Source organism: Hyperoodon ampullatus (genome assembly GCF_949752795.1).
Source record: "Hyperoodon ampullatus genome assembly, chromosome: 10".
Classification (NCBI taxonomy): domain Eukaryota; kingdom Metazoa; phylum Chordata; class Mammalia; order Artiodactyla; family Ziphiidae; genus Hyperoodon; species Hyperoodon ampullatus.
This window is the reverse complement of record NC_136923.1, coordinates 81662031-81676499: the sequence shown is the minus strand read 5'-3', so window position 1 is coordinate 81676499 and position 14469 is coordinate 81662031. Positions and strand designations below refer to the sequence as shown.

At 41.2% G+C, this 14469-nt stretch overlaps 1 pseudogene across 1 annotated transcript; it reads left to right on the top strand.

The window, feature by feature from the left end:
• Positions 1-13283: 13283 nt before the first annotated feature.
• On the top strand, positions 13284-13705 carry LOC307059802 (oocyte-expressed protein homolog; annotated as a pseudogene). The gene has a single exon. The product of its transcript is annotated as an oocyte-expressed protein homolog (transcript).
• Positions 13706-14469: the final 764 nt, after the last annotated feature.

Here is a 14469-nt window from a genome sequence, read left to right as displayed (position 1 = left end):
GCACTGAAAGTCTACACATAAGGTCACTGAAGAAATCTGTTTCAGAGCTGCCACTAGGTTCTGGCCCTCCTGAGATCTCTTCCGGAGGACTGTGTTAGATTTCACTGATGACCTTAAATAGGAGAATGCACATGGATTTTCAATCAGGAACCATGTGGTCAACCAAAGTATCAAAAACCTTTGCAAACACTATGTTAAAACATAAAACATGCCAGAGGATTATCAACCTTTTTCTTGTTTGCCAATATACTGAGAACTGTTTTACTCTGTAGTTCCTTAAGAGATCTTGAGCATCTTTTCATATAGGTATGGACCGTTTTATTAGCCTCTATGAATTGCCTTTTCCAATCCTTTGCTTTTTTTCTACTGTTATGTCTTTTTCTTATTAAGGACATTATTTCACTGTCATATATTTTTAAAAGGCTTTCTTTCTACTCTATTGCTGATATAAAGGGATCACAATCTTTGATGCATGCAGAGAATGTAGATTCTTTATTTTGTCCATTATCCATCACCCTGAATGAGCCCCACTTGCTAAAGAGAAGGGAAAATTAACAAAATGTTAAACCAATGTACGCCTTATTCTGATTTAACAATTTAAACAGTTCTTTTACGTAATGTTTACTTTCAGGAGTTAATTGTTTAGTCGGTCTCATTGTTTGCGCCCCACCAACACTACTTCCACCTTTGCTCCTACTTCTTCCAAGATGGGACTTGGTATATAAGAGGAGATGGGCTAATGTGAGCTAGGAAGAGAGTGCAGGGTCCCAGGGAATATGCACAGGGCTCCAGAGTCTCCCCAGGGCCATCTGCAGAATGGCTGGCTTGGTACCCATTGGGTTACAGTTTGTTCCATCCAAGCCACATGCATTTTGTAAGCATCTCCTGCAGCTGGTGATACCAAGGTTGATTTATTCCCAACTTGGTGAGAGCCATAGCAGTGACCCCTCCTCACCCCCCACCGCCACTGCCTTGGCCCGCTCCAGTCCTTGCTGAGTGGCAGACTCCACTGAGCATCTGCCTCATGTTTTATTCTGCCCTCTGGCTCAGGGTTTGGTGTAGGGCCAACTCACGCTCTTTATAGTGGCCCCACGGTTCTCAACTCAGTGTGTCCATTTGAAGAACCATAGGAACTCAGAAATGCACTACCCTCCACCCTCCTCTCTCCCTCTCCTAAACTTACTGGACACGACTAAGTTAACACAAGACTTCTGCACAGCTGTCTCCTCCAAGACTCATATGGACGGTGAAGCCAGCCCTTCTGCCCCTGGTGTTTCCCGCAAATGATCTGGCATTACCTCCTCTTAGGACATGTGTCTAATTATCTACTCTCCTGGCACGTTATCCAGTTCCTTTTCCCCAAAATCCCTCAGGACTGGATAGGGTGAGCTTTCCCTGATTCTGCTCCTGAGAGCTTTCCCTGATTCTGCTCCTGAGACCTCTCCAAGGTGAAAATGCTCTATCTGTCTCTAGTTCCCTTCTCTTGATATGCGTATTTCTTTTTTTTTTTTGCGGTACGCGGGCCTCTCACTGTTGTGGCCTCTCCCGTTGCGGAGCACAGGCTCCGGACGCGCAGGCTCAGCAGCCATGGCTCACGGGCCCAGCCGCTCCGCGGCATGTGGGATCTTCCCGGACCGGGGCACGAACCCGTGTCCCCTGCATCGGCAGGCGGACTCTCAACCACTGCGCCACCAGGAAAGCCCCTCAATCTGCATCTTAATCCAGTTTCTCCTAAAGCCTTCTTTTATTGAGAAGCAACCCCTCAAAACCCGTATTTCCATGAGTATATTTTAGCGACTGTCAGTCTACAATACACATTCTTTGTTAGCCTCAGACTGGATTTCATTGCCAGCATGTTCTGGAACTGACCAAGTATTGGAAGAAGACTCTCTGGCCCTTCTGACCTCCCTGGAATCATTTAACTCACAATCAGTCACTACAAGCTCCTGGTAGATTTGGGAGTATACAGTATGAATACCCACATGTGCTGGAGATGGCACATATTCTCATATTCTTCTATATATACTATTAAGAATCAAACATATTTTTCTCATTGAGAAAACTAATACACACTCATTGCTGAGAAATTGGATAATATAAAAATGAAAAAAAAGCAAAAATATTACTTCCAATCTCATTTCCCAAAGAGAATAGTTGTTAATTCTTTATTTTCTTTCGATATTTTTCTATGCATTTTTAAACAAAATTAGGGTCGTTTTATACACATACATTTGTAAAATATTACACTCTGCTTTTAAAATATCTTAATGTCATGAATATTTTTAAATGTCATTAAGTATATTTGGAAAATATTAAGTTAAAAAAATTTTGATATTGACTGGAATTAAAGAACTCAAAACAAAATAAATTTATGTGCATATTAAGAAGTCTCACTCCATATTGATTCCACCACTGTCACCACCATCACCACCATCACCATCACCCTCTCTACACTAAAGTAACCACTTTCATTAATTTATTATTTATCTTTCCAGTTGAAAACACTATTTTTAATGGCTGCATAATAATCCATCCCAAAGAGATATAAGATTTACACATTCTCCTAATTTGGGGCATTTGGAATGTTTCCAATTTTTCACTATTATAAATAATATTTACAAAAAATTTTAAAGTATTTCTATAACTTGGCAGAGCTTCCTGACTTTCTACTCATTATATTTTATTTTTCTGTCTGGCACCAAAGGAGAAATAAAAGTTCATTAAATTGTACTTCTGGCTTTTACCAAAACCTTGAAGCTAAAGGGTCCCTTAGAGTTAGACTGGTTTAGTATCAACCCCTCATTTAATAGAAGTAGGAAAGTAAAGCAGAGAATGAGTGACTCGCCCAGGGCCACAAGCGAGTTAGCAGGAGGAAAGTGATGGAACACAGGAGTCTGGCTGCAACATCTGCCTCACCACTGCCCTCCCCAGGCTGGTAGGGATGACTGGAGTAGTAGACCCCCTGGCCCACCAGTCAGTCCCATAGTCCCTCTCAAATCCACATGCTTGGTTGAAAGAGGAAAAAAAGAGGAGTTTTTAAAGTCAAAGTGACCGCATATCTCTGCTAGAACATTTTGGTTGAACCATCTTTAGGCTGAACATCAGGTATATAAGTAAGAAAAGAGATGAAAACAGAGAAAATAAGAAAAGGGACAATTCTAAATCTCCCGTATTGTTTCTAAATCATGCAGCAGAATCCAGCCAACTGCCAAGGTGAGAGGCATACTGTGAAACTAGATTCCCCCCAAGCTCCCTGGACAACCTGCCTTTCCTTGTTCATTTCTCTTAAGGGAATGTGGAAAATTCCCTGGGATTTAGAAGCCTTTGACTCATCAACACATATGTCTGAGAATTTATTCTAAGATAATACACAGACAAGTACACAAGATTCATATAAAATGATTTTCATTGCAGCCTTAGATATTACAACGAAAACTGGAGAATTCTATTTCTTCAGGATATATTTTATTTGCCTCTGCAGCTTCTCTCAGCCTCACCTGGCTCTGAGACCCTTTGCTTTGCCTTGGCTATTGCTATGGCCGGCCCACTCTTCGAAGACGCATAGTAGCCCACCTCCTATGGCCAACCAGCCACACACTCACAGTCTCTGACTCTCCCGGTTACTTGCAAATTCCAATGGAGAAGTTCACTGTAGAACTTGAAATCTTGTTCAGTCAGTGGCTGCTAAAGATGCTGAGTGATGAGAGGGAGTGTGAGGGAGTCAACTTCCTGGTAAGGAAAACCGGGACCAGTGGAAGAGAGAAGAGAGGGGCTAGCAGGGAAAGGCCTCTCCCTTCCTCCCTCCAAAACACTGTTCTGAGGCTTGACTTCTCCACATGGTCCTCCTGGGTACATTCTGCAGGACCAAGCAGATGTACCTACCAAGGAACAGGTGCCTCTTAGGGTCTCCTTGTGAAGCAAAGGCTTCCCACTTTCACTACTTCACGCATCTTTTCCTTCACTCTGGCTCCCCTGGGATTGCACCTTTCTTGTCTTGGGTTCTGTTTCATAGGGAACCTGGGTTAAGACAGATTGGTTTTGAACTTTGGTTTTAAAAATTGATGTTGTGAACAGTTGCAGTTAAAAATGATGACGCATACCTACATTCACTAGCTTGGAAAGAGCTCTGACTGATATTTCTGGAGGGAAGTTAACCCTGTTTGTTTCTAGATAGTCAGATTTTGGACATTTTCTTTTTTTTAAACTATTATGGATTTATTGTTGCACTTGCTACAAGTATGTATTAAATTTATAAACAGAATAGTTTGGGGGAGTCCAATTTTTACACTAAAATGTTGCCAAATTTTTCATCACCATAAAATTTGCTCTAATGAATACATTTTAAAGATAAATACCTTATCAATGTCACATGTATATAGAAGTGATGTTTACATGTGTAAATAGATATATACATAGTGTATCAGTACCTAAACCATTTTTGAATGGAACTTTTTTATTAGGCTGTCCACTGACAAACTGCTTTACTCAGCTTCCAGTTTCAGAAATGCCACTGAATAATTGCCTATTCACAAAGAACAACAGTCTCTTTGTGAAACAAAGATTTTTGGCTTGCAGCCTTACAGAGTTCACAGCACTATTATAACTGTTCATACACACTTGTCAAAAAAGGATGGTATCTGGGGTTAGTTCAATCAGTTCCCTACAGAATTCAATAATAAACTTCTAGCTAAACTTAGAAATGGTATTTTATTATTTACATGTGAAGTGAGTTTTTTGGGTGTTTTTTTTTTTTCCATTTAGGGTTTGTCAGCTGATTTAAATAAGCAACTTATACTGAGGAAAGCTTTTATCCAAGTGAGCAAGCCAAATGGAAAAATGCAAAACCAAATAAAAAATGCTAAAAAATAAAGATGTTGCCCAATTCTGGACCCAAATGAATTAGGAAATAGATTATCCAATGGTTCATGATTCTAAATTCAAATATGGTGCCAATGTACAGAAATAGTATGGGAAAGATGTTACAGAGGAGTCCGAATCAACTCTGAAATATCATTTTCTGTGGGGAAGAGAGGATGAAGAAATCATTAAAAGCAATGGCTAAGTTAAAAGACATCTTCTAACACACATGTCCCACACCTGGTAAGATATGTAATTAAAAGGGGTATGTGGATAACAACATGAAATACAGAGTAAAGAGAAGAGTCATTATTTCAAGCCTATCCCCTGAAGTCACTAGTGCCCCCTCATTCTCCTTCTAACTGGATTCTGGAGTTTCGTACACATTCTTCTTGCAGTACCTAAAGTTCTCTGAAGCTCAGGGCATCCAACTCACTTGGTCTGTTCTCTCCTGTCCGGTCTTCCAGGCTCCATCTGTGGCCCAACAGTGACGATGCTAAGGAAACTCCCTCATCCAGGTCTCACTTCTCATGTTCACGGTGGAAGTTGAACTTCCTTAACTTTGTGATATATTCTTCCTGTTGCCATTTCTGGCATCAGTCTGGTCACTTCTAAAGGTAGTTTACTGCCTCCTGAGAAAAAGAAAGCTTTTTCCTCAAGCATTTCAACACTGCTGTAGGCCCCAGGAAAATCACGTTCCCATTCTGCTTAGCTGCACCTGGAGCCCCGAAGTAGCACTCTCCCGACTCCTTCTGTTCCCAGTCTACCATCTTCACCCTTTTATAGGATGCTCAGTCACACACCCAGCCATTCATTCGACAAGCCTTTTCAGAGCACACTGGAGTCACTGTGCTCAGTTCTAGAAATTTCATGGTGAGCAAAACCAGAAGCAACAACCTCAGGCCTCCTGGAGCACCCCTTCTAGTGAGAGAGGAGACATGGACTGAATCATCCCCAAATGCAGAATTATATAAACTCTAGTAAGGGTTGTGAAGGTAAGTTCCCAAAAGCTAATAGAGCATGTAATGAGGATACTGGTTTATTCTGGCAGGATCAAGAGGCATGTCCAAGGAAGTCATCTAAGCAAGTATACTCACACTGATATCCAAAGAAGTTTTCTCGGCAAAAAGAAGGAAGGTGCCAAGCAGAAGGAAGAGTTTTTGTCAAGTTTGTGACATCCTCAGTGAATGAAAGAATTTTGGTATTTTGGAGCTAAGAAAGCTTGAAAGGTTAGGAGGTACATACACTCTACAAATTCTGGCCAAGACGTTAACGGTGAAAAGTGTTTATCGCCCTCCCCACTCCCTCAAGCGCCTCAGTCCCGGAGCTGTCCACTGCAACATGCTCCAGCTCTTTTCTTTCAAGAGGCCCTACCAGGAGGCTTTACATAAGCACAGGCTCCAGGGTCCCAGCCAGACAATATTATGACCACAGAATGAACCTCTTTCTGGTATAGTACCTTGTACGCAACTTTATAGATGGCAAAGTGTAATCAGTAAGGATCCTAGCAGTAAGGGATGGGGCAGTGTGACTGGCAAGAGCGGAGAACTGTTACCATTCCCAGGCCAGAGGGAGCTGGGAAAAGACTGGTTTCTAGAATGTGAACAGATGGAGAGGCTACCTGACCAGAGACAGTACCTTTGAGAATGGGATGCAGCCCACCTGTGGTTACACCTCAGGCAGGCACCTAGGGGGAGGAAGAGTCCAACCTCTCTCCCCTCCCACCCTCTGAGCTCTTGTCCTTGCTGGAACTCAATGAGAGCCGGAAGGCAAGGACACCCACATGGATCATCCCCCCAGGACACAGAGCAGAATGGAGAACGGGGGATAGGCAAACCAGGTGACCTAGTCAGGAGGGTTCAAACATAGTGCCCCAGTTTCAAATATTTGAGGTGCCACTAATAAAGTCCATTCATCTCTAGATGCCTCAATTTCCTCATCTTTAAAATGGAAATGATGACAATAATACATTGGTTTGCTTTAAGCATTCATAAAATGTTTAGTGCCTGACACCTGGTCAGTGCTTATAAATGTTCTTACAGAAGAATGTTTATATATGTTTTTATAGAAGAAACTGAAGTTCACACAAGTGACTTACTCAAGCTCCTGCTGTCAGAAGGGGCACAATCAAAACCAGAATCCAGACCTTATTGTTCTTGTCTGAACACTCTTATATCTCCTTTAAGCTGTGTCTTCCACTCTCTTCTTCAGAATCAACAGAATAATTACTAAATTGACTAATAGTTAATTCTGTAAGCACATGCTGAATCTTAGTGCTGTTTGTTAATTTGGGGGGTATTTGCATTTTCTCCCAACTTTATTGAGATACAATTGACATATGACATTGTGTAAGTTTAAAGTATACAACCTATTGATCTGATACACTTAGGCATTGCAATAGTGTTAACTCACATCTCCATCTCATAGCACAATTACCATTTCTTTTTTGTGGTATGAACATTTAAGATCTACTCTCTTAGCAACGGTTGATCATACTTTTCAAAAATTTATTCACAGAGGACAGGAAAATGTTTCTCCTATTCTCTGTAACTTAATGCAAATAGGAACCTGTACCTTCACAACTGCATAGAGAAGAGGAAGAGAGAACAGCTCTGTCTTCCTCTCTGTCCACCATGTGAGGACATAATGAGAAGGCAGCTGTCTGCAAGCTAGGGAAAAGGCCCTCATCAGGAACTGAATCTGCCAGCACCTTGATCTTGGACTTCCCAGCCTCCAGAAATGTGGGGAATAAATGTTTGTTGTTTAAGCTATCCAGCTATTTTGTTATGGCAGCCTAAGATAACTAATACAAGATCTTCTGTCCATTTTAAATTGGAATATTTATCTTTTTATTATTGAGTTGTAAGAGTTCTTTACATAGTCTAGATACAAGTCCCTTTGCAAACTGTCACTTTCATCTAAGATGCCACCATCTCTCGTTTGGACTAATTACCCCATCTTCCTGCTTCTACTCTAAATCTCTGTATTGCATTCCCCACACAGCAGTCAGAGTAATTAATTTTAAATATACATCAGACTGTGTCATTCCTCTGCTCAAAATCCCTTACAGCTTCTCTTCTGATCCAGAATAAAATCCAAAGTCTTTACCATTGCGGACAAGCCCCAACCGATGTTGCCTCTGACCCCTGCTCAGTCTTTATTTCTCCCTTCTCCCCATGGCTTACCCTGCTCCAGGCACAGTGGTCACTCTGCTCTTTCCTAAGCAGGCCAAGAGAGCTACCACCTCTGAGCCTCAGTACTTGCTATTACAATAAGAAGCCAGTCAAGAGAAACTCAAGAGAAAGTATTGTAGGCAGAGGGAAGGTCTAGAACAGTTAGGCTCAAAGTGAGACTGACATGTCCAAAGAACAAAAAGATGTCTAGTGTGGATACAGCAAGTGGAGAAGAGGCAGTAGGTGACACAGATGGAAAGTTCAGTAAGGATTTGTAAGGCAGGGTAAGGACTCGGGATTTCACCACAATACAATGATGGGAAACCACTGGAGGTTTTTAAGCAGGAGAGTAACGTCTGACTTCAGTTGTAAAAGCATTGTTCAGGATGGGTAGACAGTGGCCACAAGCTTGGAGGCAGGAAGAAAATTAGGATGCCTTACTCTTACCCACTCAAACGTCTCCACCCTACTCCCACCTAGTCTTCTTCTACTTACGCAGATTCTCTGCCCTACATACTCTTCATTTTCCCCAGATGCAAGCTCTTCCATGAATGAACGAGTTTGCATCTTAACATAAATATACCAAAGGAGCTTATTCACATTCAAGAAGCACTTAGTGAGCATTCAAAAAATTTTGAAAGGCACAGTACTCTGCTGTGGTTAGTATACACGTGACCAAGGCACTCTCCTTGCCTTCAAGAAGCTTTTTTAGTTCATTGAGGAGGACACTACACCTGTATCTAAAACACCAGCAAGAAGGGTTACAAGTAAAAGAGTTACAGGTAAAGTTCTATAGAGAGTTCAAAGGATTGGATGATCACTTCCAAGTAGAAAAATCACAGAAAATGTCCTATTTGAATAGAGTTAAGACTTGAATAGGTGAAAATGGTTAAAAAGTGCATTTTAGGTCAATGAAAAGAAACTGATGTAGAATCTGGGAGCAGAATAATATTAAAGATCATTTAGTCCAAAACTGATTTTCCATGAGTGTATCAAATTATTTTATGGTCAATCACAAATATAGAGAACAGACTTGGTTGCCGGGGGAGGGGAGTGGGGGAGGGAAGGATTGGGAGTTTGGGATTAGCAGATGCAAACTATTATATATAAGGTGGATAAACAACAAGGTCCTACTGTATAGCACAGGGAACTATATTCAATATCCTGTGATAAACCATAATGGAAACGAATATGAAAAAGAATATATATGTATAACTGAATCACTTTGCTGTACAGCAGAAATTAACACAACATTGTAAATCAACTATACTTCAATAAATTTTTTTTAATGATTTTACGGTCAAACAAGTACTCTTTCAACGTCACGCTTTCCCGTAAAACCGTATATGCAGTTTGGTAATGAGACTGCTACATTGAAGAGCCACAAAACTGTGGTGTAAACCTCCAGGCTATGGCTGGACCAGTGATAAAAATACATATAACAGTCAGGCGTGGAAGAGAAAACGTCTGGACTATTTGTGAAAGTCTGCTCCATCTACCCCATAATATTTTTGGTGCTCTTCTATCTGTTCTTCTCTCTACGGAATCTACTTTCATGCTTGTATAAAGAGAGCTGATGAAATTTAACTTCTGCTTGTCTTGGAAGCTGAGCTAAGTCAATAATAAACATGTACTTTGGAATTTTGTCTATTTGAACATTCACAACCTGCTGCTAGACTTTTAAAAAATCTCAGACGTTTTAGGCTAGTATAAAGGAAAATCATTATATTCACCAGAGAGAAAAAAAATCATTGATTTTTAAACTATGAGTTGACAAAGTTAATAGAGTATGTTCAAAGAAAAATCAGTGAGTTGCTACAGTCGTGGCTCAGTAACACTGGACTTGATCATGGACTGATAATGAGTATTTATCTTTAACATTCACATGAAGATCGTGTCTGCAAACCTCAGCAGTTTCAGGATACTGCCAGATAAAGATGTTTTCATTTACGTTTCAATTTTCACTGCTTAATCGCATCCCTTACGGATCAAGGATGCATACATTTTCAGGGCTAGAAGATTAGGCAGAAAAGTCATTACAATTCTTTCTGTGTCCAGTCTGGGTTGACAAGAAGTCCTCGGCGTTTTTTTCTGACAGGGTTGCTTTGGAGACAACAAAAAGTTAAATCAGAGATATGGGGATATATGTTTATGTATAGCTGATTCACTTTGTTATACAGCAGAAACTAACACACCATTGTAAAGCAATTATACTCCAATAAAGGTGTTTAAAAAAAAGTTAAATCAATAAGTATTCCAAAGTCAATCCTTTATACCTAGCATATCAGTAAGTATGGGTATTAGGGAAAAAGTAAAAGAGGTAGTTTCTGCCTTCAGGAAATGTACACAATTGTTGGAAAGTTTATGTGTGTATCTATATACTATGAGAAAGAGCCAGAATGAGAGAAAGAGAGACATGGAAGCAAAATATAGACAAATATTTAACAAAATAGAGCATTTGTACTACAGACATTAGGAAGGGAGAAGAAATTGTGAGCAGGAGTTAATCAGAGAAGGCTTCATAGAGGAGAGGGTAGGATTCAAGTAGTTACAGTAGAGAAGAGAAAGTATTCCACATAAAGAGAATGGCACAAGCAAAGACACTAAGACATTCCCTCCTTTTTTATTAATCCACTCAACATTTATTAAGCACTTCGCACCAGGACTGCTAACCAGTAGTTTCAAAGATGAGCTGAAAGATGAAACTATGCTCTCTCCCTTCACAGGAGTGGCTTAGGAGCCATTCAATCTTCTAACCCAGTATCTGCTCTGCAATCAGATTTTTTGAACGTTTATCAAAAGGTTGAAGCTTCTGCTACTTCCTCAATGCATCTTCTTTTTTTTAAAACCCTCTATCCAGTCCACCTGTATTCTCATATCTTTCATGAGATTATTTTCCACCTGCTGCTCTCACAGTCCACAGCATTAGCAGTTCTGGGAGCAAACACTAGAAACCCAGCCGAGATGTGTGGGTTGATGAAGCTCAGCAATGAAATGACCCATAACCAGAGCCACCCAAGTTCAGTTAAAGGATGATTGTGATTTGGAGCAGCCAAGGACCACTGCCATCTGACAGTGGGGAAACTGACTCCTTGGAGAAAATCAGGATAATGACCTGCCAGCCCCTGCCAACTGGAACTAAGTGTGGGCAGATAGAATCAGACTCCTCTCCCTGCCCTGAACCCTGAACAGTTAGGCTCACATCCATTCCAAGAGCAAGGGCAGCTCCAGAGAACACTGTGAAATGGGTCTTTGGTCATCGGTGCCCTATTACTCTCTTATTTGATTCTCCTTTAGAGGCTCCTTCTCTGTCCAATTCTCTGTTTCTTCAGGCCAGCCACAGGCTTCCCAGAGCCTCCTCCCCAAAGTGGGTGGACTTTTCCTTTGCCCACATAGAGGCATGTGAGCATGGCTGGAGATAATCAAGTAACTGGACAGGTCAGTTTCTGTATATTCATCATAACCTTCTACTTCAATAGGAAAATAGAAGTCATCTCCCCTTCCCACCATGAAATTCCCCACCCACCTGCATATACATGTTCATCATCTCCTCTCCTACCATTTCAACACAGAGTTGTTAAGAGTATGGAGTTAGACTACAAAGGTTCAAGGCCTGGCTCTACCACTTAGTAGCAATGTGATCTTGGATAAATTGTTTAGCCTCTCTGAGCCTCAGATTCCTTGAGAGTAAAATAGGGGGAATTTTAGAACCACCTCATCAGGTTATTGTGAACTTATAAGGGAAAGCCAATGACCATTACAGTGATCCATAAAGCAAACTCTAAGTTTATTTATTTGCCAGGCAAGGGAACATGCACCAGTGAAGAAGTTCACTGAGGTGGGGAGGGAGGTGTATATATAAATAAATAAAGGGGCAGGTGGGGCTCACAGTGGTTATACTAATTAAGAATAATAAGTAGGAATGTACTCTTATTCAGAGGATTAAATTGTTTAATCCATGGTAAAGCATTTGAAACATTGCCCGGCATATAAGAAACCCTCAAAAATGCTACCTTTCATTATTTATTACTAAACTGTTCCGAATCTTGTTCTCTCACCATCTCAGGGATTTTACTCTTGAATTTTCAGTTCTCTCCGTCTCTAGTGGATCATTCCCGTTAGCATTCAAATATATTCTACAACCTCCATACATAAGCCTTCTTTCTTACTTAGTAAAGATGAAGATGGAATCTTAAATTCAATGGTGAAAAGATAGATTTATATTATAAATGATTTGGAGAAAACAGGGAGCCATCTAAAAATAAAACCAAAGTTGTATCTGTACTTCCCACTTTACACGAGGAAAATCTTCTACTGGATCAAAGATCTCAGTTTAAATAATGAAACTATAAATACACTGTAAGAAATCATGAGAGAATTCTTTAATAAACTCAGAGTGGGAAAAGCCTTCTTAACTATGACACGAAACTCAAGGGCCATAAACAAAAAGATTTATAAATTTTTTTTTTTTTTGCCGCACCACATGGCATGTGGGATCTTAGTTCCCTGACCAGGAATCAAACCTGCACCCCCTGCAGTGGAAGCGTGGAGTCAACCACTGGACCACCAGGGAAGTCCCAAGATTCATAAATCTGACAATATAAAAATCAAACATTTCTGCAAGGCAAAAGCCACCATAAACAAATTCAAAAGACAAACAACAAACTGGGAAAATAAATTCCAAAGATAAACAACAAACTGGGAAAACACATTTACATCGTTATATTGCAAACAAAGGGCTACTTTTCCTATAGCATGTATAAAGTGCTAAGAAAAAAAAAAATAACTTGGGGCTTCCCTGGTGGCGCAGTGGTTGAGCATCCGCCTGCCAATGCAGAGGACACGGGTTCGTGCCCCGGTCCGGGAAAATCCCACATGCCGCCGAGCGGCTGGGGCCGTGAGCCCTGGCCGCGGGGCCTGCGTGGCCGGAGCCTGTGCTCCGCAACGGGAAAGGCCACAACAGTGAGAGGCGGCCCGCGTACCGCAAAAAAACCCCAAAAAAACAATTACTCACTTTTTTGAATGGACAACAATCCCCAAAAAAGGTAATACAAATATCTTTTAAACATAAAAAGATGTTCAATCTCACTCATAATGAAAGAATACAAATTAAAATTATCCAGAGCTACCATTTTTCACTTACCAGATTAGCAAAGGTCAAAAGCTAGATAATACTCTGTGTTAATGAGGTTATGGGGAAAGAAAATCCCGCGAGAGCTGCTCGCCCCTTACCCACGGGCTGCCGGTTCCAGCATGGTCCACGACGTGGGCTCCACCGAGGCTCTGGGGGACGGCCTGCTGGGGTTCCCACTTCCGCCGCCATGGATTCGCTCCCGGCCGTGGTGGTTTCCTGTGCAGTAGCTGAGGAATCCGCTGGTGTTTTCTTTGGAGGCGTGGCTGGCCGACTCGATCTTCGGCCCAGTCCGAGCCTTGGTTCCGGAAATAGGTGGATGAGCCAGGCCCTGCTGACGGTGGACGCAGTTCACGCCGGGAAGTTGGTGGAAATCACCGTCTTCGGGCGGCCGACTGTCCAGCGCCAGGTGAAGAGTGTGCTCCTGATCCTGGCCCCGAGTCACCGGGAGCAGCGCGCCCGAGCTGAGAAGATGGAACAACTCGAGGAGTTCTTGAAGGGCTAGGCACCAGGCCCCCAGGTCCCCCAGCGTCCTGTTGCGTAAGTGTTGTCAGGAGCATGAGAACAGTTCTCCTTCTGCTACTAAAGTTCAAGAGAAGCAAATATCCTTAAATCTATGCATTTATTTTTTTCCTGTATCTTGACGGATAGTGGTTTGATTATTTTGCTGCTGATTAATTTACATTCCTATGAGCAATGGTTATTGCTCATAGGAATGTAAATTCGTGCAACTATGAAGGAGAGTTTAGCACTATCATCCAGAATCATAACTGTTCATCCCTTTGATCCAGCAAATTCTTTCATTTATTTATTTGAATTTTATTTTTTTATACAGCAGGTTCTTATTAGTTATCTATTTTAAACATATTAGTGTATATACGTCAGCGAATTCTACTTAGAGAAATTTATCCTGCAAATTACACACACACACACACACACACACACACTTCCAAAACAACACATATATAAGGTTATTCATTGCAACATTGTTTGTAAGTTAAAAGCATTAGAAATAAGTGTGTCCTCCATCAAAAAGAGTTAAATAAACTTTGGTGCATTTGCACAAATAAATAAGATACCAGCTTCTCCTCTGCCCAGCCTGTGAATGTCAGCTTTCCTCTACACTCAGTCCCAGGTCTTCTTCATTCTCACTCTCAGTAGTGTCTCCCATGCCATGGCTTTAAATGTCTTCATAGAAAATAGCTCATTTCAGAAACCTAATCGTCATCTTTGTTGTTTCACTCTCCCACATTCCCTTCACCAAATACCACTAACCCAGCTCAAAAATAGTTTAAGAGTTTTTTAAAC